This window comes from Idiotropiscis lumnitzeri, chromosome 3, assembly GCF_059441095.1.
Source record: "Idiotropiscis lumnitzeri isolate Australia: NSW breed Sydney's pygmy pipehorse chromosome 3, RoL_Ilum_1.0, whole genome shotgun sequence".
In the NCBI taxonomy this organism is placed as follows: Eukaryota; Metazoa; Chordata; class Actinopteri; order Syngnathiformes; family Syngnathidae; genus Idiotropiscis; species Idiotropiscis lumnitzeri.
The window spans coordinates 1,888,381-1,901,715 of NC_142393.1; the positions used below are offsets into that span (position 1 = coordinate 1,888,381).

The 13,335-nt window shown below is 44.1% G+C and overlaps 1 long non-coding RNA gene across 1 annotated transcript in view; it reads right to left on the reverse strand.

The window, feature by feature from the left end:
- The window catches only part of LOC148339367 (uncharacterized), a 35,234-nt gene extending 26,769 nt beyond the window's left edge, over nucleotides 1-8,465 (reverse strand). The window contains exons 1-2 of the long non-coding RNA XR_015842598.1: nucleotides 8,199-8,465; nucleotides 7,598-7,714 (exon numbers count right to left, since the gene is read on the reverse strand). This is a non-coding gene — a long non-coding RNA (uncharacterized LOC148339367). The remainder of the gene's footprint in view (nucleotides 1-7,597; nucleotides 7,715-8,198) is intronic.
- Nucleotides 8,466-13,335: the final 4,870 nt, after the last annotated feature.

The following is a 13,335-nucleotide window of genomic DNA, read 5'->3' on the forward strand; positions in this document are numbered from 1 at the left end:
GACTTGAGAGCCACATCATGCAAAGTCATGTAATTCGGAAGACCGGTACCATTCTTGAAAGAAAACGAGCCGTCCGGCAAAAAGTTTTTATTTTATTTTTAATACGATTGGATTCAACGATGCCATTACGCAAAACACTGCAATAAAGAAGAAATAACGAGATGGTCTCTTTTCAGGCTCAAGTCATATTTTCCCCCAAATTCTGCCAGACTATGTCAACGTATGACCTCAAGTAAATGGTACAAAAATAATCCAGTTAGACCAGCAGTGTAAATTTAGCCAAATGAAAAATGATGTCTTTTTAATGACGATAATGATCATTAAAATTTTAATTATTTTATTTATTTATTCTTTATGTCAGCAGGCCAGCTGGCTGACGCAATGTAGCGAGAAAGGACCATTTTATATTTGGTACCATATTAACAACTGCACCAAGACTTAAAATGGCAAAAGGAGGAAAATTGATTTCTCTTTGTTCAAATATTTAGAAATGATCATTTTAATTCTTTTCAATTTTTGTGGCAGGCCACACGGAAGCTGCGCTTCCCTCAGAAAGCCGTTATGACCACAAACCGTAGAAATGTAATCATCTGATTATATTATGACAACATACACAGAAAATTGATGAAAAAAACTTAGTTAATAAGTTTTGAAGCCCAAAGTGAAAACAATTTGCAACATTACCCCAAATCTGAGCAAGAAACACGAAACACACGATTGGCTTTAGTGGCCCAAATAAAATGAAGTGGCGAGCAGGTTTCGTCAAGGGGACGTTAAATTTGGCACAATTCATTTTTTGGACTTGCGGCCAAAAATGTGAGATATGAGCGCCGTGAACTCAACTCACTCCACAACAAGCAACAGTTTGCCAGATGGTGACCAATTCCTCAGAGAGGCTTCAAGCTGATTGCGAGCACTCACACTTGAAGTTTTCCATCAAACTCAACATCAATCAAAGTAACTTCCGTCTCGTGGATTTAAACAGCCACATTACGATAAGTTGGTTTCCGTTGAAGCGAACCAAACAGCCTGGATGTTGCAGTGCTATATCCTTTTAAGCATCAGATATTGGAACACAAACAGTGCAGCAACACGTTAACAGACGTGATTTTTTTTTTTTTTTTTTAAATAAATGGCAAATATTGACAGGGTCAGTTTGAAGTCCATGGCCTGCACACCAGAAGAAGGTACACAAAATCCATTGACTCATTTACTTCCATTGACGGCTAAAGACGTCAAAGATTTTTTTTTTTTTTTTTTTTTTAAACTTGGCTGGTCGTGAATGATTGAGGCAAAGCATGTCGTCAACACGGCCAAACATTCTATTCTGAGATCACTGGAGAGCGCTAGAATGGATTTCCATTCATTTCAGTAGGTAAAGCGGTTTCGAGAGTGTTTTGAGTTACGAGCGTGTTCACGGGAAAAAAAAAATGAGCGCACCTCAAGGCGCGGCTTTAGAAACGAGTTTGAAGTCTGCAAACTAATATACATCCAGTTTTGTGATAGGAATATTTCAGTGACAGCGTTTCATTAGATTGCGCAGACGTGGCCATTGAAGAGGCCCGTGCGCTGAGAAGATCAAAGCCGACATTTTTTTCGATGTTCTCTTTTTGTGTCCAAAACACAAAATGCTGGGATGCTTTCAAGATGTCTCTGGAATCCTCGTTCGTGTCCAAGGAGACGCCTCACCTTTTCCTCTCGCCCCGGCGCGCTGTCGTGCGTTTGTTCCCCAGACGCGAGGCGCCACTTTGAAGCCTTGCCAGACGAAACGCAACACGGACACCCTGTCGTGTCCTACTTTGTTTCGTCAGGAAGTGGATGAAGTTCTCCCCCAACTCCTTCGGGTGTTCATGTATGTTGGCCTTCCTGATAGGAAGTGAGCGGGTCAATGGATGCTTCGTAGCCACCGATAGTCGGCAGCTTCAGCCTCCTTCATTCATCGCATCGGCCACTCATGCTGCATTTTTTTTTTTACATTTTTGTTGTTGTGTTTCTATGGCACTCTTAAGGTCATTACACACCAATCCGCCGTCGGAAAGTCGGTACGCGCCGTCTGTTCAGTGTAGAGCGCCACGTCGTAAAGTGTGAGCCGCCGTTCGGGCGCCCGGGGGGGGGCGTGTTCGGCCAATTCAACATGTACACTCGAGTCGGGCTGTCGGGTTGAACGAGAACTGTGATTGGTGGTCAGCTAGCGAACCGGAAGTGAAGAAAGTGGAGAAACTGTGAAAATTTGAAGCTAAGCTCAGTTTTCACATCGAGGACATAACGGCTGGCTGGATTGAAGCGCACCAAGACCAATTAGTCACGCTCATTCAGGAAAGACCGCCGTTATTCAACATCACCGTCAAAGGCTACGCAGTGACTAGCGCCGCTGATGGCAGGGAGGGGTACTACATATCACGCATGCGTAGAACGTCCGGAGGTGTCGATGTCTCTGCGATGTGTTCTTAGGCCATTTTCCGGTCCGACATGGCAACTTCAAGGCCGACGTCGGATTGGCGCGTCGAGGCCTTTAGCCACACCCCCGATCTCACCGGTCAGAAGCAGCAAGCTACTCGTGGATACGTCCCAACGATCGGCTTCGAGCTCACTCACCCATCCTAGTCCTCGCTTTCCCGGCTGCTCGCAACGGGCGCTAGGCGCTAAGCTAACTTGCTCGCCACAATGCAAAATTGGAGTGAAAAGAATACGAGAGAATAAGAAATACGATACTTTCTTTGCCTTTCACTTTTCAAATCACCAATTCCGAAAAACTTTTGAATTTTACGTTTCACCACTCGCACGCTTTTAAGGTTTTTAAACGGGAGTCGTTGATTTATTCATTATTCGGGTGACTTGACGAAGCAATGAAAGGTTAGGACTCTTGTGCGCCTTCAGTTAGCGAGTATTTTTTTTTTTGCACGTGTCCTGATGGGGATGCGCTTGAGTCTGAAAGGAGGCTGACGTCACATGTCAAGGTCATGTGATTACGCGGCGCTGGCGTTTCACAGGAATGAATGACTCCGCGCGAAGGCTGTCGCAAGGTCGGCGAAACAGGTGAACGTCTCTCCGGAAATCAATTCGGGTCCGGCAGAGAAGTGAGCCATGACGAGGTCGCCGGCCTTGACCAAAGTCACGATAAATCAAAGCCAAGCACCGCGAGACCGTTTGCGTTTCTTCACGACGCGACTCACCAGACGATGAGCACATTTGCGGACATCAAGTCGACCTTTTGTTCACGGCAACATTCAAGTTGTCGGACAGAGACAAAAAAAAAAAAAAAAACAACAATCGCGCTTGACCTTTTAAGACAAACGTTGCTTTTATTCTATTTTAAAAGTCCCAAACGTATCAAATCAAATGCGATTAGCTCATCTCTCTGGTCGTTTTTGTGTGTTGGCTGCGCGCTGGCGTGGGTGTTTGTTCACTCGAGATTCTTGCATTCCAAAAATGTTGACATCGTCCAAGTGTACGTCAACGTGCGCTGAGCAGTGATGCCAGTCACAAAATACGTGAAATAATCATGAGGTGAGATATGATCACTTTCTGAAGTGTAACACGTTACGTTGGGAAAAAGGGAACTATTTTATTTAAAAAAAAATGTCGTTGCAAACTCCAAAAATATTTTATTCTTTTATCAGCAACATTTTGTTGGAACTCCAAATGGAGTGTGCAGCTCATTTATCAGAGCAACATTTTTTTTTTTAAATGATTTTTATTAATGTCTGGTTCATTTCCATGTTTTTTACCAAATATAGCCACTTTTCTATTTTTTTACTGATGATTTGCAATTCTACCGAAATTCTCACCGGATTCTTTACAGGCAGCAATCTTGCTACTTCTTGAGCCGGACGGACGACAAGCGCCGGAGGGATCAAGGTGAGCTTTTATAGCGTTCGCCCACCTTAAAGCGCAATGTGTGTGTTCACACCTCCCCAAGGATGGGCCTTTCCTCGTCGTGCGGCCCGCGACCGCTAGAAGACATTTCAGGGAGATCGCCGAACATGCTTTCAACGGATTTATGACCGCCCGAACGGTTTGGTCGGCAGTATTTCACGATTGACCTCCAGCCGGGAGCCGTAAATGACATCGCACGCCGTGACAGCGGCCATGGAGCCAAATCGGCTCCGGTATGATGGAAAAGCAAAAATGAACCGAGAACCAAAAAGCGAGCCATATATGGCCGCTTTTGGACGAGCAAGTCGGCCGGCAGACGAAGTGGATTAGTAGATGCTCACACAGGACAGGAAGAGTGAGATAAGAGGGAGAGAAAAGCACGGAGGCTTACGTGGCTTCGTGCCGTCTGTTGCATGAGCAGCCGCTCTGCCCAACGTGCGGCAAAAGTCAGAGCTTGCATGCCTCCACATCCATGAAGTCGCCACAACAATGACTGCGACGGAAAAGCCGATAAAAAGCCGAGCGTGGCGTGAAAAGAGAAAGAGTGACTTCATGTGAATCATATTTGCGTGACATTGCTTTCCAAACGGTGGAATCTCACCGAGGCTTGCTGACGGCGTAGCGGTTCGTCCGCCTGACTTTGCGGCAAGCAGCGCGAGTCTTAACGGGAACGCCCATTTGTGGCTGCAGCTGGTCCAGATTGTCCATATGTGCCACCCGACTGATGGGCAACCAGGTCGGGCTGCGGTCCGCCTTGCGCCCGAAGTCAAAGGCAGGCTGCAAATGCGCATCAGCATGAACAGAATAAGCGGCCGAGCTGGGCAGTCCGTCCCGGGGGCGGAACGTTCCGCCCATTTTTGGGGAACGGGATGACAATTTTTTAAAAAGTTCATTTTAGTCCGGCCCACAAATCGGCCCTCCAGCGTGCGATGAACCGACTCGCAAAATGGCCTCCAAACACGTCATTAGCGCCGCTAGCAACCGTTTGTGTACGAAGAGACGTGAGACAGCAGCGTGCGTTCAAGCGTGCCTCGATTTCCTCATTCTGACATCACGCAACCCGCATCTCACACCTGCTACTGAGGCATAGCATTACAAGTGGGGGGGGGGGGGGGCAATACCAAACCCCTACAACACCAACTGTGCGTACTTATTTGCATTGGGCACGTTCGTGGAGAAGAAGAAAGAAGTAGACAAATAAGACCAAAAGAAGACCATAATAAAGTAAGTAGAGTTGAAAAATAAATTAGCCACTTTAAATGTTAAAATAAAACTCTGCCGTTAGCATCTCTCCCGCGGCGGCATCATGCCCAGATGCTTTTTTTGGGGGGGGGCGGAATAAATATTATGAATGGGGTCAGACGGTCGACGCCGGGACCGTACCGAGATCACAACCAGAAGACTCGCCGGCAAAAAAAAAGGGTCAAGTGCCCAGCTCTGATAAGCGGCCTACAAAATGGACGGACAAGTGACCCTTAAGTCAAAGCGGTTTTGCTTGTCCCACTCCCCCCGCCCCCCCCCACACACACACACACACACAAAGACATGTTACAAGTCGAAGACTCGAGAGTGTGGTGATGTCCTCGAGTTTCAGACTTCATGCAACGATTAGCTGCAAATGATTTTCATATAAACTTTCAGCGGGAAAAAAAAAGAAAAAAAAGTCGCCTGACTTCCACGTGTGGATTTTATTCCCCCTCCGTGACAATGTGAACGTTTATGGTTGCCTTGCGTGCGTTTCAATGGCAACCAGCCCAGGAAGTCGTCCATCTTTTGGCGCCCGCTCCCTGCGACCCTGAATAGGATAAGCGAGAATGGATGCATGGATAGAACAGAAAAACATCTAAATGCTGAATGTTATATAAACACGGTCGTGCTAAATTCATCTTAAACCAAGACCAACTGCTTTCTTATGACAATCTAAGACGAGCTTTCGCTAATCCAACCGGCAAACAATAATAGGATCTCAACTTCCTGTGGCTCTCATTACCATGAAACCAAAACAAAAACTTCAACATGTTTGATTTGTACTCCCGCAGTGCCGCGTAATCATGCCTTGGAACAGAAGCACACGACTGCAAGAAAGAAAGAGCAGCCCCAAGTCTTCGGCCGTGTTTGTTTGTTCAATCCATCGAGCGATGCGCTTCTTCTTCCCACAGCCTCGTAGGTGACTCCAGCTGGCAGCGTCTGGATCGCTTCCAACTCGCGTCTCCTCTTAAATATCAACAACGCAGCCGCTCAATTGTCCTCGGGCCAAGTTGACTTCATGTCCATAATGGATAGAAAACGGCCACCCGGTAGTGCAGGCGTGGGCAAACTACGGCCCGGGGGCCACATGCGGCCCGTTAAATGTTTGAATCCGGCCCGCCAAACTTGAAAAAAATTAAATGAATAAACCTTGTTTGTGTTTTATTTTCTAAATACTGTGGTGTGTCAAAGACAGATATTTTGTTGTAATGTTTCTGTTCATTTTCTTTTAAAATTAAATGTATTTTTTTCTTCTCCGATGAGGTGAGGTGACCAAAACTCTCCAACCTCTGTCAAATTTTGGAACTTATTGCGACCCACCAATCAAAAAGTTGACTCACCCACTGCTGTAGAGGATTATGAGGCGCCTCATGAAATATACAAAGTACTATACCGTTGTTTTTAGTCAACCACAAAAACATGACCAAAAGTTTTGAATCATTGCGGAGTAGTTTTGCTCCTCAACGACTTCATTTGAGGAGCAACTTTCTCATTTTAAGGAGCATTTTTGCAGGTGAATTCCCAAGGACAGATTCCTCGGGTCATTGCATGCAGGCTTTTTGAGTGTTTCCACAACCAAAAGAAAACAAAGTGAAGCAATTTTCGGTTCAGTTGTCCACAAGTGTGGTCCGAACTCTGAAAATCGGACATCTGCTCAAAGTGCTGATAAGTCTAAAAACGTTATTGTTCACCGCCGCTTTTTCATCGATCAAATATATTTAGTCGGCACCAGTTTGCTTTTATTCACTGAATTTAACTTCATAATTTATGCGTTTTGTTTTCTTTTGTCATGTATCATGCTTTTATGGTTAAGGTCTTGATGTGACTCTCTGAAGCATTTCGAACTGAAAATAAATTTAAAAATAAACGCATTGCTTTGGAGGTCACAAGGTGGGGAAAAACAAACAGCAAAAGATTTGATACAGTATGGCCCGATTAAGTTGGAGTCACGGAGCAAAAAGAACGGCACAATAATTATTTGAACAATCGAGATCATCCATAAAAGTTGAGGGAAGGCGTGAACTGAGGGATTGTTTGAGAGCTATTCACTGACCACTTGATCACTGCAGCACTTCAATAAATTGCTCAACACTGCCACCGTGTGTGGAAAATTTCTGCAGTCATTCCCAATCAAACTGCTGTGGCAAATTAGCGCGCCGAGAGAGCATCAATTTCACCTAATTGCTACAAAAATCGTTTGAAAATAAAACAAATCACAGTTATCTATACCAGAAATGTATAATGACTGGCAGAACATTTAATAGTCTCACACTAGATAGCAGAAGGTCCATTCAGTGCAACTATTGCCATTCATACTAAGCAAGCTCAGATTTCACATTTGTAAGGTAGCCTATAGATTTTGTGACATTATCAAAAAAAAAATGTAAAACTATATGCTTGGCTGAAGAAAGGACGGGAAACAATGTTACTAGTGTTCTGCTTATGGTCTGTTGTCAGTGCATAAAGATCTGACCGTGAGAAATCCTGTTGGTGATGTCTTCTGTCTCAGGTGGGCGGAGTCAGTTGATGTTGTTGTCGGGTGAAGCTGAGAAACCAAAATCTCAGGATGGCAACGGCTACTGTACCGAGTCTGTGAAAAGGAAATACCGTGTAGTTAATACAGTGACGCATAAAAAGTTTAAATAAAGCCTAAGGGGTGATAAGAAAGGAGTCATCTTATTGGCACAGTTCACAGGAAATAAATGTGGGAAATGTGGAAACACTTTACAAGAATTAAACAAGCAAACAAAATTAATAATATACTACAGTACAATGAATACAATGAATTTTATTCATTAATATTTACAATTAATGAATGCTGCCTTCCAGGAAAGTGTCAATTTTCCGACCTCAGACCTGCATTGTGAAAGTGCACTTGAACGCAACACAAACGGAGAAGTCCAAAGTCGGAGGGGAAAAAATCTAAAATTCTCAATCTTAGTTATATTTGACATCACTTCACGAAACACAACGTGATTTGTACGGACAGCGTGAAGATATTCCGCTATCTCACCAACACCACTAATTGGGGGGCCGAGGGATGCGGAAGTGTAAAATATTGCTTTGTTTTCTACCATTAAGCTCCAAGTGAGTGATCAACGAGAAAAAGGAGCTCCAAACTTCTTCAGTTCCTTTTTTATACCTAAATGTCCTACCCGTGAAAAACTTCCCACTGGCGGCCGATTAGACAAACAAACTCGAACCCAAACCCTAAAACCAAAAACTAGTGTCCTCTTCCTAATCAGCAATTTTGTGTCCATTGCATTTAAAAAATGTCTCCATTGAGGGCGGCATCTGCGAGGGGCGACTTGTTTTGTTGGCGGTGATAATGAAGTGATTGACAACACCGCCACCAAATTTCAGTGGCCACCCGTTTGTCCAAAGTCGTGTTGTAGTTGCAAAATGCGCCACATGAGGGCGTTATTATACATTAAATGTAAATTGGGTGTTCTGCTCTGTACGACCACGTTTTGCAAAAAAGTAAAACAAACGACTATAAATAAAATGTGATGGCTGATTATTTTTCATAAACTATAAAAATATATGATGTTGCCTTCTCTTAAATATTAATTGCTGCTCACTCAGTATATGAGGGGAGTATGAAGGGAGACAGGCAGTGAAATAAATTGCTTTCATCCATTTCCTGCGCTAAGATTTGAACCCAGAACCAATTGACTATGAGACAGACGTTGAATCTAACCAGAACAACAATCACATCGCGCTGAACCATGGGAAATTGGAGTATCAGAAGAACTTCCTCCCGATCAACTAGACTTGTAATACAGAATTTAATGTGATGTGTTGTTAGATGTTAGATGTGATATCATTGATTATTTGATGCTTTGTTGTTGTGATATGTCATAAAATTTGGTTTTTAGTAATTATTGTGAAGCCCTTTGAGTCCTTTGTGATTAATCATTATGCATTTATTTAAACAGGCGTATTATATATATATATATATATATATATATATATATATATATATATATGTCTCATTGCATTGGCCAAAGTTTTGTGTTTCAAATCTTTTTCCTGTGCTTGTGTGGCTTCCTCCCACATTCCCAAAAAATGCTTATTGAAAGACTCTTAATCATCCAGTACGTGCACCTCAATCTGCAATCTACCGGCAACAAGTCCAGGCTGAACACCCCTCGCCCAAAGTCAGCAGGGATCCTCTCCAGCACGCCACTGATCCGAGAAAACACGCGGTACATAATAGGAATCGTGGTAAATGACATTATGTCGGAATAGAAGGAGACACGGGGTGACGGCTCGGTCACATTTGCAGCCTTCAATGTGTTTCTCACAGAGAAACTGAACCTTTTACCTCGGTCAGACATTCGTGGAGACAGAGGTTGCAGAAAAAATGAGCCGTTAACAGAAGAGTTGCTCACAGGCTCTGTAATTCCCCATCCTTCATCCTTAGCTTCGATTCTATTTAAAGCTGCTGCATTCCTCTCTCAGGAGACGCGGATCTCTTGGAGACGGTACCGGGCCAGAAATAACAGGTTTGGACAAACACATGGCTGAGGCGTGGTGGGTTTGGCTGACCATGACTGAGTCCCACTGTGGTTTTTGCGCCGCTGTTCTTTCGTTTGTGTCGATCGGTCCGTTTTTCTCACAGGCGGCAGAGTTTGCACAGGTTGGTGGTGGACGGCGTAGGTGATTGTTCGTCAGCTTAATCTTTGCAAGTGGCGAAAGAAAACAAAAGTACAGCCTCAAGTCTGGGAATGCAGGTGACTGCAGCGGGAGGCGACCGTGCGCGCCGTTTGTTTGAATTGCACGACGTCATCGGCCAACGGAAGCATGGACTTATTGTCTCGACATCCAGATGTTGTCTTGAGATCCAAATGGTTCGTGTCTTTCCAGGTGGCGGAAGTAAGCACACTGCGCTTTGGTAGAAATACACATACTTCGGTCAAGCAATCAATCAATCAAGGTAGCTAGCTAAACAGATAATCAATCCAGTTGTCAAGTGCGGTCGACTTTACCGCTCAAATGTATTATTTTTTTTTAATGTTGTGCTGACAATTCCGCTGAGGTTAACAAAACTAACTAAGTGAGTAGAAAGTCCAAATTTAGGGAGCATGTAGAAAAAAAAATATTGAAAGTGCAGATACTTGAAAAATCGACTTAATCAATGAATAGATTTTAACGCCCCACGGATTGTTTAACGATCCCAAAAAGGTTTCGTCTGTGATATGTTCAGAAATATATCCACCTAACCGGCTCTCAGATCCAAAGACTGAGGTCACCTTGTCAAGCCTAAACATGGTGAGTCAGCATTTAGCCGTTATGCTGCAACAAAGTGGAACAAACTGCCAGCGGAGATGAAACTTTCACCACTTTTAAATTCAGATTAAAAACATTTCTTTTCTCATGCGCCTTGACATGAAATCTGCGCGGTATCTTTTAGCTGACTTGCTTCTAATCGTTTTGATCTAATTACATGATTTTATGACGACTTTGGCCTTGTCTTAATAAGTTTTGATTTCTCTTTCTATAATGCTTTTCATGTTTTCTCGAAAGAACTATGAGTTGTTTGGTGTGCGCTATACAAATACATTGGTCTTAATGACAGTGACAGTATTTGTACTCGGCTACTTCCCACCACTAGCTGTCTTAAATATAGACGCCTTACTTGCTTTTGCCATACACAAGATGACCCGTAGTCGGAAAAAACAAACATTTACTGTCCAGTCAACCTTTTGTTTCTCGTACTTTTGCGACTGCGTCTCCAACTAGTCTTCCAACTAGTCAACTGCGTTGACGCCAGTTGTGGCGGCACTTTCTGCTCCAAGTGACATTTTGAATAAAATATCTTTCAACAGGGAGAGTGACAACGACTGGAACGGTTGACATGTGGAGTTGTGCTGGAGTCCTGGGATGTGGCGTCATGCATTATTTGGCAGCAATATAACACTAATTTTGCATTAGATTCACGGCCCAGTGCACCAACATATTTTTTACCCAACACACACACGCACACACACACACACACACACGCACACACGCATGTTTGTCACCTCTCTCGACACTGTTTGTGTACAAGAATGTAGGTCAGATAGCGTATGCGCGCGTTTGCGTGTGCGCGTTAGTGAGCGCGAGTGTGCGTGCGTGTGTGCTGTGGGTGCGCGCACACACACGATCCAGCGGTAGGTGACTTTAATATTTAATTGGGCTGATGGACGGCGTTTGTCGCTCCGCAAGACAAACCTGATTATGACACACTAAGTGAGTGAAATCTAATTAGAGCTGAAAATCACATTATCGTCGCTCAGTGATGGATGAAGCTGCTCACCTCTCAACCTTTTTTTCCCCTTTTTTTTATTGCGCTAGCAAAAAATGTAACTAATAATTGACGACCAATGATTGTACACAAAGTCACAATAAAGAGATCAGCTGCGTTGGACAAGGAATTTAGTGAAGTGTTGCGCTAATGAAATATGTGGGCGTGGTTATTTTTTAGTCACGTCGCAAAGTTATTTTTTAACGGAGCAAAAAAACAAACAAACAAATGCTCCTCATCATAAGCTTTGTGTGCTTTTGCACACCTAAGTGTTTGTGCTCTAATTGATGCGCAATGAGGACGTAAACAGTTTCCACTTTGGTGACATGTTTTTGCACTTGGATTGTGTGTGTGGATGCGTGTGAGTGTTGGGCTCCAGGCGGCGTACAAGTGAGGAGATTTTTTTCAAACAACTGCATCTCCATCTGCATTGGAATTTGTACATTGTTAATCTACACGCTGGGGGGGAGGGGGGGGTGTAAAGTGAAAAGCATGCAGTGTAAAATAGGAGTCTGAGAACTTCGGAAGTTGAAAAGTGAACGAGGGGGGGGTGTACACTTCTGAGCAGCAAAATAAACCACAAAGCTGTACTTTGGTTCGGTGACTTTGGGGAAGCGACTAAATGCCTCCAATATGCGACAACAATGAAAATGCATCGGAAATCATAGCGCCGTAGACTTCTAAGTTGAGTTGATTACAGGCTTTGGCTGTTGGAAATCTTTTTTTTTTTTTTTGCTTGCTCGTATCTGAGATGTCTTTTTCATGAAAGGCCTCTCTCGTCGCAATTTGTGCTGCTTGGACCACAGCTTCTGATGTCGCTCTCAGACGAAACGGTCTTCATGTTGGGCACATGCACATGCCCCGTCACACGTCGCCACATTTCAGCTTTGGTCATGTCCTTGTTCTCTCCTTCTGCCATTCCCACCGTCCCTCGCCGTTGGCGCTGAACAGATGCCAGCGTTGGGGAAAGTCCTCTCTGCAGGGGCCAGCAGCAGCATATCGGTTTAGAATTAATGAAATTAGGGCCCATGTCGGCCGAGGAGGCTTCTGTCCCGTCGAAGGGAAGAAATAGGCGATAAAACCGATTCCCAATTGACTGCTTTTGTGAACGCCGTCAAGATAAACGCTATGGAGTTCGTAGACGCACAGCCATTCACATCCACACCTTTGTCGACACAACATGACTGCACTGGTGGCACGAGTCATGTTTTATCCGTTACGAGTGTTGCTCACGTGTGTGGACAAAAAACGCACACAGCTGGATGTCACGAATATGAAATAAATGCTCACACGGCGTCCCATATTTGTAGCTTGCACATGTCAACTAGTGCAAACTTTAGCGTCACTAGTAACTTGAAGTTGTCATACTGGTGGGCACAATTGTCGGACAGTCAGGGAAAGCAGTAATGGGAAAAAAAAAAACGTGACTTACTCATTCTCAATTATTTTCTGTTACAGCAAGAAGAAAACAATTCGTACCGTCACCAACATAAAAATAGAATTTTCGTTGCAAAACAAACCTACACCGCAAAGTTAATACTCGCTGCGCACATTGGGCAAGGAGAGCGCCACTGCCAACTAGTGGAGTGGATGTGCAATTACACTTTATTGTGGCAGGAAAAAAAGCAAGTTCCCCAGCGTCACATGCGCCCCACTCAGAATCGCACCACGCCCCCCCAGGGGGGCCCACCCCACTATTTGAGGAGCACTGCACTAAGCGACTAGTGCATTGTTTGACTATAAAGGACAAAGAGTACCGGTACTAGTACCCTAAGATGGCCATCAAGGATTTCGACTAAATGCAACTAGTGCGCTGAGAGCAAACTAGAGCATGGACTAGTACAAGATAAAGGCTTTACTGCTGCTTGCGTCTTAAATGTTGGCATTCATCTTCAAATACACAAAATGCCTCCCTGTCCGTA